Raw genomic sequence first — 24,807 nt, 5'->3', positions numbered from 1 at the left:
AGCCCAGGATTTAGAATTTCAAATGCCTGCAGTTCTTCTACTCGCTGGCCCATATACCATCAAAACGATTATCCAGATGAAACGTTTGACATGGCAGAAATAGGTCTTCCATTAAGAACTAAACACCCACGAATGTCAATTCTCTTCTAGCTCATGCGAATAGTTGTCTTGACAGTTTCTAACATTTTTCATTTAATATGTATAAACAGTATGGTAAAGTAAAGATGCCTATCAATTCTTTGCTGTTCCTCCCATTGAGAGGTGAAGTTGAATTCTCCTCCCCTTGAATCCGGACTGGCCTTAGTGACTTACCTGACTGAACAATTAAGGCGGAATTGATGTTCTGCGACTTTGGAGGTTAGCTCATAAGAGGCCTTGGACTTTTGACCTTAATCTCTCGGAGTACTTGTTTTGGGAGTTCCAAGCCAGTTTGTAAGAGACTGTCACACCACAGGAGACACTGTTCATGGTCCCTGCTGATCCCAGCTATCCATGTGTCCTTGCAAAGGCACAGTGTATGTGAGTGGAGCCACCTTGGACCCTCCAGAGTGGCTCACCTGCCAGCTCAGTACCTCTGAGTGACCTGCCCAAACTCCTAACGCACAAAATCTTGAGAAATTGTGTAATAATTGTTGGTTAAAGTCACAATTTGTAAGCAGCAATGAAGAACTGGACTGAACATTAAATATCTTGAGAGAAATATTCATTAGAAGTAGAATAACTTATGTTCATCAAAGTATTATTTTATTGAAAAAGTAGGTTCTTATCATTGACTGTTTAATATAGTAGCTAATGCCATGGCTTATATTTTTTGAGATTTTACTATGCGCCAGGTACTATGGTAAGTACATCACCCATGCATCACCCATGTATTCCCACCTGTCACCTCACCTCCACTTCATAGAGTATCCATCCATCCAATGAGAGCTTGCTGCACATCCCCCTGTGCCACTGTGCCCAGTCTTGAGTGAGGAGCATGGAAGCCAAAGGAATTTCCAAAGGGGTGGCCTTGACATTCTCAAAGATCTCTCTCTTTCTAGCTCAGGAGAAATTAGTATGTTCTGCCTGTTCTATAATGTGTAATTGAGGGATCCCTTTAACTATATTTAGAGGATCCCCACAGGCTTATCTTAGGCAAGAGTGTGCGACAGCCTTGTTCCCACACCTCTTCATCATCCCTTTCGGAGTTCCTCATCTTACTGTGTCACCCACCACTCACTAATCCCACTGGGTCTCATTTCACAGCTTCGGTCGGGATGGCCTCCTGGAGGCAGGGCTCTACTCCTCTCCTCAGGCATTTGCCAGTCCTTCAGAAAGTCGCCACCTCTCCCTGCCCTGGGGTGTAGGGGAGGGATGACTTTGGCCACATTTAATTGTCTTTGCTCAAATCATACTCTGATATCTGTCCTTTAAGTTCCTCTTTCTCTGTGAATGTGGGGCTTTTTCATATTTACATCTATTTATTCCTCCCTGCTTTTTTGCATATTCTTTGGGGTATAGACTTTTGAGTATGGCCAGAGGTGGATGTGCCACAAAGCTAAGAAGCTTAAGTTTCAGGGCTCCTCTCTTTTACAGGCTCCTTACAAATCCCTACGCCTCATTTTGATCTTTTTATTTTTCTCACTTTTTTGAATTTGTCAAGTTTTATTTGTGGCCAAGTACATGATATATATACATACATATATATGTATGTGTATATATATATATATATATATATATATACACATACATATATATGTATAAATATGATATAGAAATATACATGCTATTGGAATATATATAAATATACAAATGTTTTATTGACATAGGTTAAAAAAAAAAAGCATGTTCTGTATTTGTACGTTTCAAAGGTCTATACACATCTATTAAATTGAGCTGGTTGATTTTAATACTCAGATCCTCTATGTCCCAGCTAAATTTTTATCTTCCAGATCTGTCAGATTTTGAAAGATTTATATTGGAATCTGTTACTGTAATTATGTATGCATTTTAAAAATATTTATTTATTTATTTTTGGCTGCGTTGGGTCTTTGTTTCTGCGCACGGGCTTTCTCTAGTTGCGGAGAGTGGGGGCTACTCTTCGTTGTGGTGCACAGGCTTATTATTGCGATGGCTTCTCTTGTTGTGGAGCACGGGCTCTAGGCACACGGGCTTCAGTAGTTGTGGCTCACGGGCTCAGTAGCTGTGGCTCACGGGCTCTTGAGCACAGGCTCAGTAGTTGTGGTGCACGGGCTTATTTGCTCTGCGGCATGTGGGATCTTCCCGGACCAGGGCTTGAACCCATGTCCCCTGCATTAGCAGGCAGATTCTGAACTACTGTGCCACCAGGGAAGCCCATGCATGCATGTTTTAAAATGAGGTTCTTCTTTTATTTTTATGTTTTTATTTTTTTAAAAAAAGAAGTCCCAGGACTTCCCTGATGGTTCAGTGGCTAAGACTCCACGCTCCCAATGCAGGGGGCCTGGGTTCGATCCCTGGTCAGGGAACAAGATCCCACATGCATGCCACAACTAGGAGTCTGCATGCCACAACTAAAGATCCCACATGCTGCAACAAAGATCCCTCATGCCGCAACTAAGACCCGATGCAGCCGAAATATCAAGCAATCAATAAATATTTAAAAAATAAAAATGAAAAAGAAGGTCCCACACATTGTGTAAACCTCTGCTTCACAAGTGATGTTCACCTGAATGCCTGTGGCATTTGTCATGTTGCAGAACTTAGTAATATCTGAATGATTTGCTTCATAATGCTAATTGCATGACAATTCACCTTTGAGACCTCCCTAGCCCCTAAAATGATCAGTTACATGAGTCCTATTCTTTTTCTGCATTTAGCTCTTCTCTCTACCCCCTAAGTTATTTTATTCTCAACCTTCTTAAAATTTCTTTTCTCTGAATGCCAGGTTCTTAGCTTTCTCCTCTGACTACTCTTATTTGAATTTCCCTTATTAGTTAAACTCTACCAGCATATAAAACGTCTTTGGATTCAATGGAAATTGTCTCTCTTCTTTAGTTAATATAGTAAGTCGGTCGTTAAGTTCAGCTGGTTGGGAGAAGAATTTCAAGTGTTTCAGCTCTGTGAAAGTACCAAGAATTACTTATTGGGGTAATTCTCTTCCGGGATTAAGAAAAACAGCAAATCATACCTAAGAACAGTTCCAAGTAGCCTCATTCTCATGGCGTTGGGACCCGCTGGGGAACAGCGCTGGGCTTTGATGAGTAGTTTTTGTGCGAACCGCTAATGAAAGCGTCCACTTCAAGCAGGAGTGCCTTCAGGATTCATCATGCTTCTCGGGTGCCTTATCGAGAGCCAACACACTGAATAGGGGAAAGACTGCTCGCCCAGTGGTACAACGTTACTCATTACCTGCCTTCTGTGAAAGAAGCAGGTACAATAAACCCCAGCGGATTCAGTGGCTGAGGTTTGAGGAGTTCTTTGAAAACAGGGTGAAAACCTAGGCTTATTTATGCCCTCAGAGGGGAAGCCCTGGAAGATTTATTCAAGCAAGGAGAAGACACGGCTTGTCTACAGCTGTACATTCTGCCTTTCCCGCATTGGGAAGAGATTATTTTTCTCTGAATATCCAGATATCTTCCACTTGCTCCCCCCAAATCCACTCCACACCCACTCTCCTGCCTTCTCCACCCTGAGCTGTCGCAGGGCCTGTGTGAACTGTAGCATCAGGTTCTCTTGCACGATGGTTTCTGTTGGGTTCAGCCAATGGGGTGACCAGGCAGGAGAGATTTGAGGGAAGGAGGAGAGTAAAACCAGGGTGTGTATTTTCTCAGCGCTGTCTCTGTGACTGTGTCCCTCTCCGGAAGGTCACAGCCCCTCTCAGTGTCCCTGGCTCGTACAAGCTGAGCTTTCACTAGTCTATTCCTACAACACCTTGAGACTTCTCTATGCCCTGCCCATTCTTCGGTCAATCGTCCCTTAATTCCACTCTCCTCAAATCCCCAAATTCAGTTTTCCTGCCGGGATCTGTCATTTCCTTGCTAGACCTTGACCCACAGTACTTGATCCAAATTTAGGATTCATGGGTTTGAATATAATTCAGACCCCCTGCCAGCAGAGCTGTGCCCTGCTCCCCAGTGATGTCCTGTTTCAAGTCTTTCTATAGTTGCTATGGGTTTGTATAAAGATTATTTGAAGATGAAGACCTTTGAGATTCAACAGCGAAGCCTTCTCAGAGCATCCCTTGTCTGACTAAAAGCAGAAACTTCTGAGAAATGAGAACTACCATACATTCCCTCTTCAGGGTGGCTCTATTCCCAGTAGAGAGAACAAGGGTAAATCTACCAGTTTCCTCTCCAGGGCAGTTTTATCACCTTGAAAAAGACAGAAAAACCACTTATACCTTTATGACAAATATCATAAACTCTCTTATCTCCAGTTTGTTCTAAAAACCCATTTGTCTTTCCTAAAAAATCCTTTTGTTCTTGCCACAGAAGCTGTTTCTCTCCCTTCCCTTTCTCCTACCAAATTAGGTCGGTAAGCCTTTAACAGTTTAAGGAGCCAGCTACTTTTGTTGGCCTCTCTATGCATATAAATAAACGTTTTTCTCCTATTAATCTGTATTTTGTCCATTTAATTTGCAGGCCCCAATTACTGAATTTAAGAGGGTAGAGGAAAAAGTTTTTCCTCCCTTACATTGCCTTAGCAGGTGCACATATTTCTTTTTAAGTGGAGCATAGCAGTCCTCAACTTTGGAGAGAATCAAAAGTTACAAGGTATTAACACGTGACTAGCACTCAATAAACTTGATTTCACCCAGGATCTGAAGGTGTTCTAGAATCGAAGAGTTTTAGAAAGAAACATGGGCATCTAGCTCTGGGAGTGTTTTGTGTTGGAACTTGGCATTTTCACTTTACCCTCCTATTTCTCTTTTCATGTAATTGCTTGAATGTTATGAGAGCAGGATTACTCTGGAGACTTGGGAAATAAATCAATCTCTTTGTTCTTTTCCCTTCCATTATAGTCCTTTCCCACACCAAAGGAAACCCAATTCAGTAGCTTAGTCTGACTAAACATTTTAAACATTGTTCTAAATATACTGGTTTGGGCTTGTTAGTCCCAGAATGTGTAGAAATTTGCCTAATCAAGGGTAGTCTAATTAGGACCTCCCTGGCAGTCCAGTGGTTAGGACTTCACGCTTCCACTGCCCGAGGCACAGGTTCCTTCCCTGGTCAGGGAGCTAAGATATCCGCATGCTGCATGGTACAGCCAAAAAAAAAAAAAAAAAAGAGAGAGAGAGAGAGGGATAGAGTAGTCTAATTAGCCACATTGAAGCAAAACTGTATTCTGCATGAATAATGCTGCACAAGGGAGTCTGTTGTTAATTCTTTTTGGATAATGACTATTTGGGGTTTCATGGCACTGAAATGTACATAGCACATCCAGTAACTGGCTGGGCTACGGATGTCTACAGATATTAACCCTGTTAACAAGATGCTGGGAAGCATAAGGTGAGTCAGCCACCTCCAGCCATGACCACCACCTCAGACCTTACTGTGGCCACCATCTAAACACGGGATTTAAGAACAATAAAACAATAAAGAACCAAATGTAGAGTAAGCAGGGGCTGGAATTTTGTGTGCCGTCGTTTGGAAAAGAAAAGAAGTTAGTCAGATCTCAGGCTATAGTAACCTCCAACATTCCTACCCAGAGTAGTTTTCAAATTATAAGAAAACATTTATTTGCTTTTGAAATCAATCACTTTAAATTGTTTTCCTGTCGCAAGAAGACATCAATCTGTTGTTTTTATCGGTGACCCGGTGCTGTCACTTCCCACCCCTCCCTCCCCCTTGCCTATCCAAGGAGCTACTGAATGCATGGTCACTGGGAATGCCGAGGTCTATGCCCAAATCTTGAAGCTCCCAGTTTAAAGCAAAAGCTTCCAGTAGTTTCCTCTACCTGTATTTTAGGAAATTACTGAGGAGTTTTTCTAGAAAGAGCTTCATCTATACCCGGTGTGAGGTCCTCAAAGCCTGCTGTTACGTGTACTGGAATTGGGGAGCAGGGAAGAAAAGGAGGAGGAAAGAAGACCCTTGGGGTTCAGCATTTGTGTTTTGTTTCTTCTGAATTCCAACAGAATGCTGTGTAGATTTAGAGTTAGCTCAAAGTTGCTTGGTCTCCAATAAAAGGTTGGGAAATCCACTGAACAAATGGCTTGAGGGTTAAAAATGATTCCATTGTGCTAAGACAGCATGAAGATCTGACCAATCATGGTGTCTTGAAACCAGCTACAAGTTTTCTTTGACCCATAATCAAGATTAATTCTTCTGGCTTTTGTAGATTTCAGGCCACCTTCCCACTGGGTCTCTATCATATTATACAGATGATTAGGTAACTCAAGTTGAATCAAGTATGGTAAAAATGCATTACTTTTGGTGCTCTTTGAGGATAACTATGAATGGTGGATTCTTATCCTTGTTTATTTACTTTTTATTAACTCTATGGGCATATCAGTATTATTGAACCTATGGTAAACTTTATCCTATTAAAACAGAACAAAAGCATTTACCTGTTCATATTCCACTCATATTTAGTTAAAAACTTATGAGTTGATTGGATGCTCCTAAAAATTTTGCCCATTTGGGGGGATAAGCTGCAAATCCAGGTCTTATACATATTCAGTGGACTACAGTGGTTATGTTGTAGTGATAGAGATCTGATTAGAATGTGGTTGGTAGTTTTATTGTTTCAACAATTATAGAGTTTTGCCAGGTATTTGTAAAATATGTATTTCCATAAATGACTATTTCGAGAACTATCTCCATTTATCTCAATTAAGTTTGAGGAATTTGGGGTGACCCTTCTTTTAGCACTGCAGTTTCTCCTTATCCTTAAGGGAATGGGTGGCACAGGGCGCGAAAGACGTCAGGAAAAGATTATAGGAGGATACTGGCTTAAATAACTCACTACTTTTTTTTCTTGTTTGACATGACATTCCAAATTCAAAAAGAGAAGTCATCTTGCTGAATCAAAAATGTGTCTGTGGACGATTTTGCTTTGCTCAGCTAATGGATCCTGGAGGAAATCTCCAGATACTCCTGGCATCAGATATGAACATATTTTTCCTTCTTATGGGAATGGGGGTAGTAATAGTATGACCATCATTCCTAAGTAAGGCCGGTCAAGGTCACTGCAACCTTTCTGCATAGTTGCCTAAGAGAGAAGGCAGAACACAGACACATCCCCCCGTGTCTGAAACCCCTTTGTTTAGTTTCCTTTTGTATCAAAAGGATTGGCCTTCACCATGGGAGAGGCTGTAACTGGATTTCACCATGAAAGGAGGTTGTAATTAGATTTCTCAGCAGGTCTATGAGTTCTGTCCCTGGAAAAAACAGAGAAAAGGGCCTGACTATTCTTTCCTCTAGCTGGAAAGGTAGCCAGCCAAGCCTGCAGAGACTGGTCTGAAAGGCCCCGACCTCTGATGGAACAATGTCAACTCTGGCCTCCAAGACTGAGTGCGTGGTCCTTCAGGTTGAGGGTGCAAAGCAGTGCAAGTGATAGCTAAAGATTTCTTGGCATTTGGTAGGAAACATAGGACATTCCTCCAAATGAAACCCTCTGACTCTTGGTCTCTCTGTCTCTTGGCGTCCTGAAACTTCTATCTCCTAGAGAAGCGGAGGGCACCTAAACTTTGGAACATTCTAGAACATCATTCTCCATCTAGATTTAGGAATGAACTTACACAAACAACCAGAATATATTTTTGGGTACTGTGGTTCATTTTGAGTTCTTAGTTGTATTGGTTCCATTTCAGTTTCCATAATATTTTCTAGAAGTTTACATTGGAATGCAGTTATATCAGAGAAGGTGTTTGTATTTGATTTCTTTTCAGTTGTTACAGTTTTTAAAAAGAATGTTAATTGAAATTCACATTTAAAATGGTGAATTTTATTTTTGAAGTTCTGCTTGTTGCCTTGCCACGTAAATCTACTTAACCTAACCATCTATCTCCACTGGGCACTCCTTGTCTCGCTAGGTCTCTTTTCTCTTCTTATCTCCTTGCTCTTTCTTTTCCTCCTAAGCATTAACAAGCTGTCTGACCACTGAACCAGAGTGGAAACATGGCCATCCATACTTTTAAAGGCAGGAACAGGCTTGGAGTCTACTCTTTTCCATCTCTTGTATTGGCTATGTCAATGACTCCTTGGAAACTTTAGAGTTGGTAGTTTTTTAAACTGAATTTCCTTCATGCTGCCTGGAGCTCCTCAGGCAGCCAGTATTTTCCCTAACCCTCCCCCTTGCTCTGCCACCCCCCGTTGTTGGCTCCTTCCTTGGCAGCCTCAACCAAACGTATAAGTCCCCCTCCTTCTCTTGGAGACCAAGGAAACCTCCTTCAGTATTTTTGGTTTTCAAGGGAGACGATGACTACGTGATCTGTTTGTCTTACCTTGTCTAAGGTCAGAAGAACTGAGAATGACGTACATATGTGCAGAAAAAGGAGAGGTTTGCCCTGTCTGTTTTCCCTGTTACTTTACTTTTCTTCTTATGACTGGCATCTTGTTTCCTGGAGTATGTACCTCTACATTTCCAAATAAGGCCAGGTATCTTTTGTTGAGTTTGTTTATATCAGGGGAAGACTGTAGGCTACTATTTTTAGCAAGTATTATAACTATGGAAAAATTTCCTTTCAGGGAAATGTAGTAAACAAAATGATTATTATCATTTTGCTTCATAATCAGACTCAGACAGAACATTCTCCTTCATCCTGACTTTACATGACGGCCAAAGGCTTCATTATCAGAGAGCAAACCCCTTAGTCATATTTTGGCTAACGTATACATGTTGTTACCTGATCCAGACTTAACGCTGTTGCTTTAGGGCTTTTAAAGTATGACTGAGTCTCTTGGGAGAGCTCTATAGCTTGGCGTTAAATGAATCTGAAGATTTAAGAAAGATGGCTTTCTATTTTGAGTTCTCTGCGGAGTCGCCATTTGACATCGAAGTGTCCCAGTCCTGCCAGTGTATACGATACACTCAGACTCAAAGATGCAGACTTTTCTAGGGCTCTGACTGCAACTGTCTGTCATCCTGCCTGACTGAACCTACCACTATGTGAGTCTAGGCTAGGGATAGATACGGTTCATGCCCGTCGGAACTTTCAGTCTAACCAGAATTCAGCATTAAACATGAATCAAGCAGAGGACAAATACTTTTAGGGCTTCACATCTCCCACTGCTCTACCCCTTCCTCTCAGAGGATCTGGCCTTCTCTCTGTTCCTCAGTCTACGGTCCCTCCTGCCACAGGATCTTTGCACGCTCAGACTTCTCTTGTCAGCATCCACTTGCTCCAGCTGCCACTGCCCAGCATGCACACCTCCCACAGGGCTAACCTCTATTTAGGCTTCCGATCAAGGAAAGCCATACCTGACCTTGAGTGGAAGTCGGGATCCTTACGTGCTTTCTTAGAAGAAAGGTGCTTTTCCTTCTTAACACTTATTTCAGCATATAATTATACAATACACGCTCAATACAATGTGAACTTTTTCGCCCCCCAAAATCATGCTATAACAAAAGGGATGTGCCCTATATTTTAGCACTTCTGAGGTCTCTTGCATAAAAGGATATTGTCTCAATTACTTCATTTTGAACAACAAAGTACCATTTCAGGCAAACAGCCTGAAATGATCTGAAGCAATGTTTATTTTTGTTCTTAGGAAGGTCACCCGCATGATGGAAAAGGAGATAAAGATATTTAAAGCAGATTTAGCAATTATTCTTGAGGTATGACTTCATTTTTGCAACTGTTGGAATTACATAGTTTTAGAAAACCACACTTTAGAGACTCAAGCGGTTTTCAATAAGCCCTTTAAAGAGTACTGGAAAAAGCCATATAGGAGGTAATTAATATGTAGAGATCATCACCATGGAATGAGAATCTATGCTTGGGGCTCAAATCTGCAGCGCTAGCAGATTTCTGAGAAGTGAGTTATAAACAGCTTGCAGAGGATTGATGATGCACTACTCTCTATTAGACAGTTACAGAGTGGCTCCAGTGAACACAGACAGTGTTGTTAAAGAGGCATAGAGAGAGTGTTAACAAAATCATTTCATGAAATATGAGAATAAAAAAGTCATTCTTATAAGTATAAAATATTTTAAATGAAATGAGATTTAAAATAATGTATTTGTAACAATAGAGTAAGCGTCCTAAGCATACCTTCCAATATTATCCATCCGTGTGTGTATTTAGGTTGGCCAAAGATTTTGCCTGAGGACCTTTTTATTAGAAAAATGAAGGTGGCTTTGTATTTGAGGTCACCTTATGTTTGGGCAAATGTACTTTTGAGAAAAAATTATCAAAGTATAGTTGATTTACGATCTTGTGTTAATTTCTGCTGGACAGCAAAGTGACTCAGTTATACACACACACACACACACTCACACACACATATATTTTCTTTTTCACGAATGCAGTTTTTATTAATGTGATAATTTGATTAACAACTGTCTCCCTAACTACACAGTAAGTACCACAAGAGCACAGCCATTCTCTGTTTGTTCCTGTAGCATCCCTGGCATTTCACACAGAATAGAACTGAGTACATTAGTTGTTTGAGACATAAGATAAAAATATTACTTATTTCATGACCTGGAAAACACTGGAGAAACTAAAACAGAAATTTTAATAAAAAGTATTTTAATGAAAGATAAGACGTTTTGATACATTTTGCCCTAGTGTTAATCAAGATGAGAAGAATCTCTTTTACTCCTTATAAATGTAAAAATCCTTAATTATTCCCTTTTATCCTTTTAAGAAATTCAATGGTTCCTGTTTATACAAGGATAATTCTGAGGCCTGTTTTCACTGCAGTTTCCTCACTGGGAGATTCCAAGTTCAAAAAAAAGCCATTCTTATCAGAGTTAGACCAAATGAGAAAAGTATTAAAAGAACGACTACTTCTTGAGCACTTCCATCCATTGTTTCAGTTAATCCTACAACAGTCTTATGAATTAGCTGTTATCCCCGTTGAAGAAGTAGGGGAAACTGAGGTTTGGTGAACTTCACGGCCAACCTTTACCACTGGTCAGATCCTGTAATAAGAGCCTTACATAGAGTATCTCATTCAATTCCCATGACAATTTTATGACCATTATTATCTCTCTTTTACATATGAGAAGATGAGGCAAAGAGTGGATAAGATAAAAAACTAGAGAGTATAAGTGCCAGGATTCCAGTCCAGGCAGCCTGCCCCTGAGTCCCCTTGATTGATAATCTCCTGGATAAGCACATCGTGAAGGTGGGAGGCGGTAGCGGGGACTCGGGAAATGGCTTTAGTGTGGGGCCCAGCCTGTCCTACAAAGTGAGGTCCTGTCTCTTTCTCCTCCTTTGCCTTCCCGGTTGCTTTTCCCTGCACTCGACAGTAAACTGGGCACCGTGTCGTAGCTTTCTTGTTCATTTTCTTAACACCCATTCACTGACTCTTTAAAGGAAATGTTTGGCGTACATAAGTTGGTTGCATAATAGGAAGGAAACAAGCCAGGATGGGGGACTTCATTTCTCAAGGATTTTTAAAGCAGACTAAGAGTTATTTCACAGAGAGGGCTGTGAAACTCGAGCCTCTCTGTCCCCTTTCATTGCTATGACTACAGGCTGCTCCTGCTACAGAAAAAGCAGCTGACATTTCAATTCTAGGAACATAGAGGAGAGGTTTACAAAAACAGAAAAACAAAAAACAAACCCTTTTGTTTGAATTTCAGTTAGAGAGGAAAAAGATACCCCCTAGAGCAAGTCAAAACCCCTATTCCTGCCTTTAGAAAAGATAAGAAAGGAGAAATGTTCGGGCCTTTTCCCCCCTCCAGGTAGGCCAATAAAACAGAGTTGAGGGCAAAGCATCATTTCGCCTCATTCCTCTTAATGGCAATCTGAAACAGAAGACTCACTGTGGTTTCGTTTGACTTGGCCATTAAGAAGCTACTAATGGATGAAGCAGTAAGGACTCAGTAATAAATACTTCAGGCTGAGGCCCTCTCAAGGGCATACGGTAGTGTCAGATTTATTTTTCCATTTCTTTAGATAAAAAAAAGACAATTCAATGAATATTTCCTTTTTGACCCCCACTATTACTGCCAGAAAAATTATTCCAAGTGTGTAATCAAACACTTCCTCACTGTGTGTAGAAAAATTATTCCAAGTGTGTAATCAAACACTTCCTCACTGTGTGTAGAAAAATTATTCCAAGTGTGTAATCAAACACTTCCTCACTGTGTGTAGAAAAATTATTCCAAGTGTGTAATCAAACACTTCCTCACTGTGTGTCTAGTACTCTGCCAGGTGCTATACCTGACATTTAAAAAGCATCTTATTTAATTCCTACAATGACCCCATTGTGGGTATTATTATCACTATTTGCTTAATAGATGGGTAAACTGAGTCCTGGAGGTGTGAAGTGACTGCCTAAGCTCACAAAGAGGCAGAGCCAGGATTGAAACTGAGGCGTGTTAGACGCTGAAACCCATGCTCTATCTGCTCTGTCGGGCTGACTCTGAGGCATAGACCTGGCATTGACATTTTATTATACAGCAAAGTGTGTAAGTACAAGGAAGAAACCCTGAGGGAAATCTTAGAGTAAATTCCCTTTCTACAGAGTTCCATTCGGGACATATAGGTAGACTAGTGCTTTAATATCAGCTATGATCGATAGATTGATTCAAACGTACCAGACATAGCTGTTTTCCTCGTTTATCACAACAAATCTACAAGGTAGTAACTAATTTTATGATCCCCATTTTGGCAAATGAGGGCACGGAGGTTCAAAGTGTCATCTGTGCAAAGTCACAGACCCTGGGAAAGCCCAGATATAAACCAGATCTGTACGTTTCTAGAGCCCATGATCTTATTCACTTTATTACACCATCTCCTTACGATCAGTCGAGACCACACACTCTGTTCCCCAAATTTCTGATCATCTTTTTAATTAATTAATTAATTAATTTTACGGTCCGCGGGCCTCTCACCGCTGTGGCCTCTCCCATTGCCGCGCACAGGCTCTGGACGCGCAGGCTCAGCGGCCATGGCTCACGGGCCCAGCCGCTCCGCGGCATGTGGGGTCTTCCCGGACCGGGGCACGAACCCGTGTCCCCTGCATCGGCAGATGGACTCTCAACCACTGCGCCACCAGGAAAGCCCTCTGATCATCTTTCGATGCCCAAGATAAAAATCAGGCTAGCCTCAGGTGGTACTACCTGTGCAAGCCCAGCCTTTGGGGGAAGATGCTCTGTGGGCCCTATTTGAACCAGACCCTGGCCTAACTGGGCATCTCTTGGGCAGCCAGACCTACTGGGGAAGTTCTCCTGGATTTCTGGGCCCCCCTTCTCCTTCACTGAAGGGTGTTCCAGAATGATATGTGAGGGAAAAGGGCATCTGAAGTCTGAAAAACAGTCGCTTATGTTCTTGGTGGAAAAAGATTCCCAACATGTCCTGGACCTTGTGCTAAACTTAGCTGAAATAGCAATGCTTGTGTACCGTTACATATCAACTGACTAAAAATAATAAGCTGTCAAGAGGAAATGAAATGAAGAATATTTTGGAGTTGTCCAGATATATCACTATTTATTTCATTTCCGTCCTCCCTATTTATTATTTTTACTTAGTTGATAAGTGAAACTGTGCATAAGAGCCTATTGGGGATTAAATACCAAAGGACCTGGAAGGAAACCCCAGTACTCAAATTGCTAAATGGCTGTACAAAGATTCCCTGAAAGAAAAAAGGCAAGATTCATTAATAACGTGTTCATATTCTTTTCCAAAATGTGGAAAGCAGCATTGTTTGATTGGATGATAAGCAGATGAAACAGACTGCTGTGCTTTGTTGGATCTTGTTAAATGGATAGAAATATAAACTTAAATGTTTCCTGAGAGGGGTGTCCTTTTTTTTTTTTTAATATTCATAGTTAATGTACCCATCAACGTTTAGCTGAATAAGCTGTGAATTGAAAAAAACTGGTATCCATGAGAAAGGGGAGAATCAAAAAAAAAAGGATTTCTGCTGAGTTGGACCAAGTGAACATTTCTATTCAGTGTACTTAGGCCCTGGGCCAGAGGGGAGCTCAGATATAATGCCAAGGTGACATATTTAACCTCTGTGCAGATTAAAGGCAGTTCAAAAGAGATACTCTCTCTGCACTACCTCTTGGTTATAGTATCAACAGCGTTGATCTGCAGTTGAAAACATGGTTTTCTCCTGCAAGGTGACCTCTAATACCCAGGAGGAATGAGGGAGCGTGACTTGCATTATTGTTTTATTTTAGAAGATAGAGCCAGAAATGAAGGTACCTTACAATATAGGAGTTATCATAATTTTTTAGCTCTTTGATTCCCCTCCCTCATTTTTCCCTTGCTAAATTAGACATCGTTAGGAATTAGAAATTTTATGTATGTGTGTGTGTGTGTGTGTGTGTGTGTGTGTGTGTGTGTGTGTATCCTAAAAAATGATAGAAGATGACAAGAGACAGTGAGTCAGAAAACTATAAAAGGGAGTCAGGAAAAAATAATCACAATAACTAAAAAATAATCAAAGGAAAATATAGTATTATAGGGATTTTCTTACCTTTTGGAAAAGCAAAATGTTCCATTTCTACATTGCTGTTAGGTACAGACTGGGACAGTGGTGGTGACTGAATAACTTCAGATAATTTAAACATGGAAAACACCCAAATTACTTTGATTTGAAAGTTTGTGTTTTTTTTTAACAGCTACTTTCCTTTTGATTTATTTAATACATTTAGTAAACTATTTCTGTAAAACACATTTCAGGATTTCAGACTTCACCAAGATCTGAATGCTAGTCTGGCCAACAACATTTCTGCATTTCTAAACATCATTTATTAGTTCTTACTATTTAATCTTGGAGAAGAAAAGGAAACATGAATTCAAGTGTTAAAATTCCCTAGTAAGTAGCTTTTCTGTAAATCATGCAAAAGGGTTCTTTTGTTCTTGTTGTTAAAAAATGGCTTTGTATTAGGCAAAAATATTAGACTATCTTTATCAGATCATGCAAATCAGGTTAACAAATACAGTAAACTTATTAAAATTTACCTTCAGGTAGGTGGCTGGACCCAGAGCCTTGGCAGAAAATTGAAGCTGAATCCTGTCTTTGCACACAGTCAGGAAATAAGTTTCACAAACGCCCAATACTCTTTGAATCTCTTTCCTCGTTAGCTCTGCTTCTTTGCCCAGAAACACATTCAGGTCTATTGGAGTTGAAATTCTGCTGCTCTGTCAACTACTCAGGGTCTGAGGTGACAGACGAATTTGGAGGTTGGCACAGGGACGTATTTCAGACTGTCATCGTTTTTGTTGCAGATTCCTGCAGTTCTCCAGTGGGCTAGCCTCTCACTCCAAGGGCGAGGGCGCGCTCAGCTTTACAGGCAGCGCAGACCTACAGGGAGAGAGCTCATTCTGCCGGAGAGAACGGGTTAACAGTTCTCCCCTCGAGCTCTTGTTCTCAGAGGCTCGTAACTTGGCCAGAATATAAGCACTTGGCTCCGTATGCCTTTTTCTTGTCTTTTCAAACAACTCTGAAAGGTTTTACAAGCGGGATCCCTTTTGGGGGAATTTTTATTTTAAGACTGAAAAGAAACTCCATGCTGTGGTTTCTTCCTAAAGGAAATCGGTGGGGTGGGGCTTAAGGAAGGGGTAAGAATAATTGCAGCAGATGCATTTCTACATTGCTTCTGCAAAAATTGTTCTCACAAATATGCCTGAATTTGGTAACAGTAGGGTACTGCAGATACTTCAACCTTTCTTTAAGTGACCTTCAGAAATGTACATACATGTGAAGCATTCCTCCTTCATAGTGTAGCTCATTCATAAGCCGGTTCAGGAACGTTACAGTTCATAGACTATTCTTCCCCCTACATAGCTCCCTACCACAACCTTCTGTATGATGATTGGTCTGGAAGAAGGAGTTTTGCCATGAAATAGACTTGGCCTTCTGGTTATTTATGTATGTATCTAACCTCTTCCACAGCGACGTCTACATTTATTGCACATTTATTACGTCAGACACTGGCTAATGGTTTTTTAGTGCATCCATTTCAGTTGACCCTCACAAGTCTACATGAAGTGAGTATTACACCCATTTGATGATAGTGTGGTTTAGTGGGAAAGTCTCCATGTTTGAGGCCACACAGCTTGGGTTTGCATCTTGGCTCCTAACTGGATATGACCTGGGACGAGTTAGGTAATGTCTCTAAGCTTCAGAATTCTTATCTATAAGACACGGATACAAATAAGGGGATGATATGAGTATCTACCTCAGGTGGCTGTCCTGTGTTTTAAGTAGGTAAACACCTCCTGCCGCCCTGCAGACACTCAAATGTTAGTGATTATGATTTGCATGAGGAAACCAGAGCTTGGTGAACCCGAGTGATTTTTCCAGGGTCTCTGGCTCGTAGGTGGTGGCCGACTGCTGCGCCTGTGTTACTCAACTTCTAGGCTGTAACACCTCCTTCTGAGGGAGCCGTGAGCCCCCTGAGGGTGGGGACGTGCCCCCTCTGTACTCTCTATGTGCCTAGCACAGTGCTTTACATACTGTAAATGCTCCATTAACCTTAGATAAATGGTTACAATTTAATTTAACTTAGATTTTTCTACATTTATGCCAACGTCAGGCCAAAAGCAAAACGACATTAACAAAAATAAAGAAAAAACCCCACCTCTAGTTCTAGGCAAATATGCCCTCAGTCAGTTGTCCTTAAGCACTTTAGAAACATTTGCCCTATTTATTTTTTAGGGCAAACACCACAAGAGAAAGGTAACAAGAATTATCTCAGTTTTGCAGTTGGGGAAATTTGGGAGCGGAGGAAACTGGGCAATTTGCCTAGGAACCGAAAACAAGTCACAGTGCAGCTGGGATCGTCTCAACATCTCTAGAATCAGGATTACTTGTTCCAAGCCGCCTTCCCAGGCACAGGATGAAATGACGTGGTGTCCTTTGGCCTCAGACAATGGGATGTTTTTCCTTAGCCCAGGTCTAGGGTGTGATCCGTCCCCTCAGAGAAGGATCAAAGGAGTGGGCTGTGTTCGACTCTGATGGCCCTCTGCTTCTGTGCACATGGTCTGAGAAGTGTGGGAGACACAGGCACCATTTCTCCAGTGGCTCCCGAGGGCCACAGGTGTGGTGGGACTATTGCTGGATATGTAGGACAAGCATTTCTGATGATTTTGCCTGGGCTTGGCTAAAGGCGGTTTTCTCTGGAACTCAAAATGCTAACTTCTTCTAACAACATTCCCCATTTACTTCACATAGCTTCGTGAGATTGGCTTCAGGGGACTACAGCAATTCAATGAAAACGTAGAGAAAGTTTTAGCTAGAGGGCTATGGGGAAACGATTTGACCAACCGAAGTATTTTCTCTAATACTAAAATGGATATTTTATGTCTTTGCAAAATGATCATAAAATTTCTTTCGGAAATCTATGCTAACAAAAAAAAAAATAACTTGGTTAGAGCAATCTGGATTTACCTCTCAAATGTGAATATGTACTTTGAGAGGTCCTTTGTAGGTGGCAAAGCTTGAGAATTTTAACTCTCGGTTATACAGGATGTTTGCTCTAGGTCTTATTAATCTATAACATGGTTAAAAGGATCCACTGTATTTCTTGTAACTAGATAATAGAGAAAAGTGTGTGTGTGTGTGTGTGTGTGTGTTAGTAAAGGGACCTTGGGTCCGCAATGTCTTTTAAGTATGACTTTATTTTGGGAATGTTTATGGGCAGATATCCAAACTTTTATTGTTTCTGAAGCTGTCATTTCTAAAATCGTTTACAGCTCATGAAGCTGAGGACAATAAACCTACACCAATACCCACTTAACAGATGGAGCTGTGGAATAGAGTTAGAAACTTATCCGATATCTAAATGTGATGAGAGAACTTTGATAAAAAAAGATTGTTACATTCCTGCATATGAACTGACCCAGATAACAGCAGCTTTGGTCAGAAGGGTCTAACAAAAGTCAGTATCAAAGCTGAAGTGTGTTTTCAACATTTTAAGGCACGGATTCCTTTGAGAGTCTGATGAAAGCTGTGGGCAAGCTCCTGAAGTTCATCCATGAACTGCCCTCCACGCCCCTACCCCAGGGGTTCCATAGGTAAGAACCTCTGATTCAGGTGCAGGACCAGAGAACACATTCATCAGTCCTTAAGCATCAAATGAGCCTTCTTGTTATACATAGCACAAATCTCTGGGTGATAGGAGAGAAATATCATAGCTCCTGCCTATAAGGAGTCTAAGAAACAAGAATATACTCATTGTCAAAAGGGGGCACGATTCCCTTGGAGTAGTCATCGATGAAAAATTAATCAGTTGATTTCAGAAAGAAGTGGAAAATTTTATTCGAGCCAAATTTGAGGCTTATAGCCCAGGAAGAGCATCTCAGAAAGCTCTGAGAACTGTTCCACCCATTAGACTTTAAGATACAGTTATATAAGTTTTTTTGAGACAGAGGGCTGCACATCAAATGATGTATTTTTTTAACATCCTTATTGGAGTATAATTGCTTTACAATGGTGTGTTAGTTTCTGCTTTATAACAAAGTGAATCAGCTATACATATACATATATCCCCATATCTCCTCCCTCTTGCGTCTCCCTCCCACCCTCCCTATCCCACCCCTCTAGGTGGTCACAAAGCACTGAACTGATCTCCCTGTGCTATGCAGCTGCTTCCCACTAGCTATCTATTTTACATTTGGTAGTGTATATACGTCCATGCCACTCTCTCACTTCGTCCCAGCTTACCCTTCCCCCTCCCCGTGTCCTCAGGTCCATTCTCTAGGTCTGCATCTTTATTCCTGTCTTGCCCCTAGGTTCTTCAGAACCCTTTTCTTTTTTTTTAGATTCCGTATATATGTGTTAGCATACGGTATTTGCTTTTCTCTTTCTGACTTACTTCACTCTGTATGACAGACTCTGGGTCCATCCACCTCACTACAAATAACTCAATTTCGTTTCTTTTTATAGCTGAGTAATATTCCATTGTGTATATGTGCCACATCTTCTTTATCCATTCATCTGCCTATGGACACTTAGGTTGCTTCCATGTCCTGGCTATTGTAAATAGAGCTGCAATGAACATTGTGGTACATGACTCTTTTTGAATTATGGCTTTCTCAGGGCATATACCTAGTAGTGGGATTGCTGGGTCATATGGTAGTTCTATTTTTAGTTTCTTAAGGAACCTCCATACTGTTCTGCATAATGGCTGTATCAATTTACATTCCCACCAACAGTGCAAGAGGGTTCCCTTTTCTCCACACCCTCTCCAGCATTTACTGTTTGTAGATATTTTGATGATGGCCATTCTGACCGGTATGAGGTGATACCTCATTGTAGTTTTGATTTGCATTTCTCTAATGATTAGTGATGTTGAGCATCCTTTCATGTGTTTGTTGGCAATCTGTACATCTTCTTTGGAGAAATGTCTAGTTAGGTGTTCTGCCCATTTTTGGATTGGGTTGTTTGTTTTTTTGATGTTGAACTGCATGAGCTGCTTGTAAATTTTGGAGTTGAACACTTTGTCAGAAATGATGTATTATTGACAGTTTACATGATCCAGATCTAAGGGTCATTGTGGTAGGTCATGTGACCCTGTACAAGATCAAAAAGCTTTATGATTTTTTTAAGGGGTTGTCTTGTTGGTGCTAGGAGAATGCTGCTCTTAATGGTTGAGCAGGTGTTCCTGCCGATGGGGAGGTCTGATTGATGCGTAATGCAGGTACACAATGCACAGTGAGGGGAGGGGGAGGCCAAAGAGCAGAGAAGAACTTTTATGTTTGCATTTTTCTTGTCTTGCCGTAAAATATGAATTTTATTTCACATAGTGGAGAGCCCAAGTTAGGAAGTGAGTATGGCTGAAGGGAAGCTGCAGTGACAACAGAGTGTTGACAATTCTCTTGGCCAGGACCTGGCCTGTAGGACCCTTCGCCTTGCTTACGCCATGTGTTAGTTTTCTAGGGCTACCATAACAAAGTACCACAGACTGGGTGGTTTGCATAACAGAACTAATTTTCTCCCAGCTCTGCAGAGGCTAGAAGTCCAAGACCAAGGTGCTGTCTGGGTTGGTTTCTCCTGAGCCTTTTCTCCTTAGCTGGAGATGGCTGTCTTTTCACTGTGTCTTCATCCGGCCTTTTTTCCTGCACTCATGTACTCCTGGTGTCTCTCTCTCTTCTTATAAGGACACTAGACCTTATAAGCACATTAGTGCCCCACACTTATGACCTTGTTCAACCTTAGTTACCTCTTTAAAGGCTCTATTTCCAGATCTAGTTACACTGGGTGTTAGGGTGTCAACATATGAATTTTGGAGAGACACAGTTCAGTCTGTAACACCCCATATATCTTTCAGACTTTGACATTTAATTCTCTGTGGCTTTACTTCTGGGAACCACACTCATTTCTCAATCCTGGTTTAGTTACTGACCTCCTTTTATGTAATTTTCCCCATTCCCCTGCACTACCATCATATCTCAGCACAGAATCATTTCAGATCTCTCAGCTCTGTCTTGGTTATCAACCCACAGGATCAATTTCTGACTATGGATTCTTGCAGGAGTTTACTCTAGCCACCCCCCCACCCCCCACCCAAGCCCAGCACATCTATGGACTTAGTCAAACCCTCTATTAGGTCTTAAGCAGAGGCTTGACTCACAGAAGTAATTAATAAGTACAAGTTGCAAATATGCATAATATTTTGCTAAATATGTGGCGAATGTGATTACCTGCCATTTGTCTCATTATAACTTTAAAAGCAAAAAAATAAAAATAAAAGGAGGAAGATTGGTTAGGGCTAGGTGAATTTTGTATGTCAGGCTAAGCAGTTTGACTTTTTTTCATTAGGTAAGAGGGACCTCTGGGAGGTTAGAAAGAGTAGGAAGGAAATAACATAAAATACATCTATCAGGATAGATTATGCTACAATAACAAAGAGCCCCGAACGATCAGGGGCTTACAGCAAAGGTTTGTTTTTCATTCATGCTCCATGTTTATTGTAGCCTACTGCAATTCTGCTCTACCTTATCTTCACTCCAGGATCCAGGCTGACAAACACGTTCCCTTGGCAGAAGAAAAAGAAATACGGCAAACTATGCTCAGTTCTTAAAGCTTCTGCCTGGATGTGATACACATCACTTCTGCCCACATTTCATTGACCACAGCAGGTCATGTGGCCACAACTAAGTTCGACAGCGGGGGGCAGTATAGTCCTCCTATAGAGAAAAGAAACCATAGGCAAGAGAACCAGAAAATAGATTTTAATTGGAAGGGAAGGATAGGACAGACTGTGGGGGAAAAAAAAGTATTAGGGAAAAGGAAGAGAAGAAAATAAAAGGGGCAGAAGCAAAGTTAAAAAAATGTGGAGAATAAAAAAAAATAAGGGCAAAAGAGAGAAGAAGTAGGGTAAAAATAAGAGGTAGTTTCCTAGGACTGTCATAACAAATTACCACAGACTGGGTGGCTTAAAACAACAGAACTTTATTTTCTCAACGTTCTGGAGGACGAAAGTCTGAAATCAAGGTGTAAGTAGGCACAAGTTGCCAAGGAAGGCAAAGATCCTCTCCTGCCTCTTCGTAGCTTCTGGTGGCTCCCAGAATTTCTTGGCATTCCTTGCTTTGCAGCAGCATCATATGAAACCCTGCATCCATCTTCACGTGGCCTTCTTCCCCTGTGTGCCTCCTCTGAATCTCTGTGTCCTCTCCTCTTCTTGTAAGGACACCAGTTATTGAATTTAGGGTCTGCCTAAGCCAGTATGATCCCACCTTAACCTGGTTATATCTGCAAAGACTCTATTTTCAAACAAGGCACATTCACGGGTACCAGGGATTGAGACTTGAACGTATCTCTTGAGGGGACACAATTCAACTCACTACAGTCTACTGTCCACCTCTCTTGCCCCAGATTCATGATTCTCCCACATGCAAAATACATTCGCTTCGTCCTAACATTCTTAATCCATTTCAAATGTCTTAACCCGTTCCAGCATCAACTCGAAGTCCCAAATCTCCTCTGTCATCAACTCAGAAAGTTCCAAATCTTGTCCTCTAAATAATCTAAATCAGGCACAGGTGAGACTCTAGGTATGCTCGATCCTGGGGCAAACGTCCTGTCCACCTGTGAACCTATGAAACTAAAAAGCAAGTTACCTACTTCCAAAATACAATGGAAGGACAGGCATAGGATAGACACTTCCATTCTGAAAGGGAGAAAATGGAGGGAATAAAGGGGTCACTTGTTCTAAGCAAGTTCAAAACTCACCAGCGTAAGTTCTATAATGTTTCAAGTCATGAGAATAATCCTCTGTGGTGTAGTACTCTTCCTTCTGGCCGACAGAGGTTCGACCCTTTGGGTCTGTGGAAGTCCCACCAGCCTTTGGAGCTGTATTACTTCGGTAGGGCTACCATAAAATACCACGGATTGGGTGGCTTAAGCACAGGAATCAATTTTCTCACAGTTCTGGAGGCTGAAGGTCTGAAATCAAGGTGTTTGCAGAGTTGGTTTCTTCTGAGGTCTCTCTCCTTGGCTTGCAGACGACTGTCTTCTCCATTTGTCTTCACAGGATCTCCCCTCTGTGTGTGTTTGTGTCCTAATCTCTTCTTAAAAAGACAGCAGTCATATTGGGTTAGGGCCCATCCATATGACCTTATTTTACCTTAATTACTTTAAAGGCCCTGTCTCCAAATACAGTCACATTCTGAGATACTAGGGGTTAGGACTTTAACATGTGAATAACATGTGAATTTTGGGGGGGACACAATTCACCTCATAATGGGAGTCCTTTTTCCTTTTCCTTCAAGGATAACACCTGTTTATAACCATGTAGAATTTTGGAAGTCTAACAGCCTTCCTTCCATTCTGTCTCTCTCTCTCTCTTTCAGCCCAGGGTGGAAGTATTTCTGCTTCAATAACATTCTCAAAAATTTTGTTGGTCTCCTGTGAAATCTGTGGGGGTTCATGCCATCAGACAAGAGGGTCCTCCACAGAGCTTTCCTGGATAAATTCATCTTGATTCCTGGCTTCTACTGAGAAAGTTGATTGGATCCATAGATCACATTCACATGCCTAATCTCTGTAGCAAAAGGTTGCCTAGCTGTAGGCATGCTTGATCTTCTTTCCAGAGAATGCTTTGTGGTCTTTTGCTATCTGGAGGCTATGTTCAAAATCAAGTCCTGGTCCTTTTTGGCTTGATAGTTTCTTCCTCCATTTATAGCTTTCCTCTCACATTTTACTATAAGCAGCAAGGGGAAACCAGGTGTACTGTCCATACTTTGGAGATTTCCTTAGCTCAATATCTAAGCTCATCACTTACAAGCTCTCCTTTCCAACCCAACAGCAGAAGAGAATTCAGCCAAGTTCCTGCCCCTTTAACCAAGGGCTGTTCTTTTCCCCTGGTCTCCAGTATCATGTTCATTTCTTCCTGAGACCTGACCAGAATCACCTTTAACATTTATATTTCTACCAACATTTTGTTCATGATAATACATGTATTCTCTAAGATGATAGATTTCTCTATAGTTCTCCTTACTTCTTTCTAAGGCCTGACCAGAATCTCCCTTAATGTCCATATTTCTACCAACAATCTCTTCAAGGCAATCTAGACTTTTTTCTTTTTTTGGCCGCACAGCTCGCAGGATCCTAGTTCCCCGACCAGAGATCGAACCCATCCCCCCCTTAGTGGAAGCGCCAAGTCTTAACCACCAGACTGCCAGGGAAGTCCCTAGACTTTTTCTATTATGTGCCACAAAATTCTTCCAACCACTGCTCAACATCCAATTCCAAAGCCACATCCACATTTTTAGGAATTTGGTATAGTTTTGGTCTCAGAACCAAAACTTCTATTAGTTTCCAACAGTTGCCATAACAAATTACCAAAAATTGGATGGCTTAAAAAAACCAGGAATTTATTTTCTTAAAGTTCTGGAGGCTAAACGTCTGAAATCAGCAGGCACAGGCTCTTTAAGGAGGCTTTAGGGAAAAATTCTTCCTTACCTCTTCCTAGCTTCTGGTGGCCTCCAACCATCTTTGGCATTCCTTGGTTTCTAGCTGTACCGTTCCAATCTCTACCTCTATCTTCACATGGCTTTCTTCCCCTGTGTGTCTCCTCTGAGTCTCCGTGTGTTTTATTTTCTTACAAGGACACCAGTCACTGGATCTAAGGCCCATCCTAATCCAGTATGACATCATCTTAACTTAATTACATCTGCGAAGACCTTATTTCCAAATAAGGTCTCATTCACAGCTGTCAGGGGCTGAGGCTTGAATATATCTTTTTGAGGGACACAATTCAACCCACTACAAGGTGGATTGCAGATTTGACTCTCAACTTCTGGTTGGCCAAAGGAATGAGGAAAAGATGATTACTGGTATAATTCAAAATGTAAAGAATTTCATAAAAAACATATAAGACACTTCGTAGAGCAGCAAATGGTACCCTTATAGCCTTCTTGCAATGTCACATTTCTTTTGGCTTAAGATGTTCTTATAACATCTTAAGGTGAATAGGTAGTGGGAAAATGTTAAAGTCCAGTTAAGTAAGAGAAATTCTGTGAGACAGGAACAAACAATCTGTGATAGTTTGGCTTTTATTCTTCAGTTTTGATGGTGGCAAAGCTCCAAAACAATGTAATTCCTATTTGCAATTAAATTCTGACGTCTATTCTGTGAGTTCAGCTGGCACCCAGTTTTACTCACAACTGAATACATTTGGGTATGTCTGAAGGATGAGTGGGATGGGTCCTCTAGGAAGAACTAAGGACTTCTTGGGAAAGACTCATTCTAAGGGAACAGAAAGCCAGGC

At 41.2% G+C, this 24,807-nt stretch overlaps 2 protein-coding genes across 5 annotated transcripts in view; one reads left to right on the top strand and one right to left on the bottom strand.

Moving 5' to 3' along the window:
- The window catches only part of SPARCL1 (SPARC like 1), a 54,037-nt gene extending 38,453 nt beyond the window's left edge, over positions 1 to 15,584 (bottom strand). For 2 of the 4 annotated variants that reach the window (XR_004526779.2, XR_012332187.1), the window contains exon 1: positions 15,053 to 15,584. The gene's annotated coding sequence lies outside the window, so the exon portion shown is untranslated. The remainder of the gene's footprint in view (positions 1 to 15,052) is intronic. The other 2 variants (XR_002174622.3, XM_033857404.2) reach the window with 2 other exon arrangements.
- DSPP (dentin sialophosphoprotein) overlaps positions 1 to 24,807 on the top strand; it is a 138,487-nt gene that overhangs the window by 48,278 nt on the left and 65,402 nt on the right. The gene's annotated exons all lie outside the window — the stretch shown is intronic.

This window comes from Tursiops truncatus, chromosome 5 (assembly GCF_011762595.2).
Source record: "Tursiops truncatus isolate mTurTru1 chromosome 5, mTurTru1.mat.Y, whole genome shotgun sequence".
NCBI classification, from domain to species: Eukaryota; Metazoa; Chordata; class Mammalia; order Artiodactyla; family Delphinidae; genus Tursiops; species Tursiops truncatus.
This window is presented reverse-complemented; position numbering and strand designations above follow the sequence as displayed.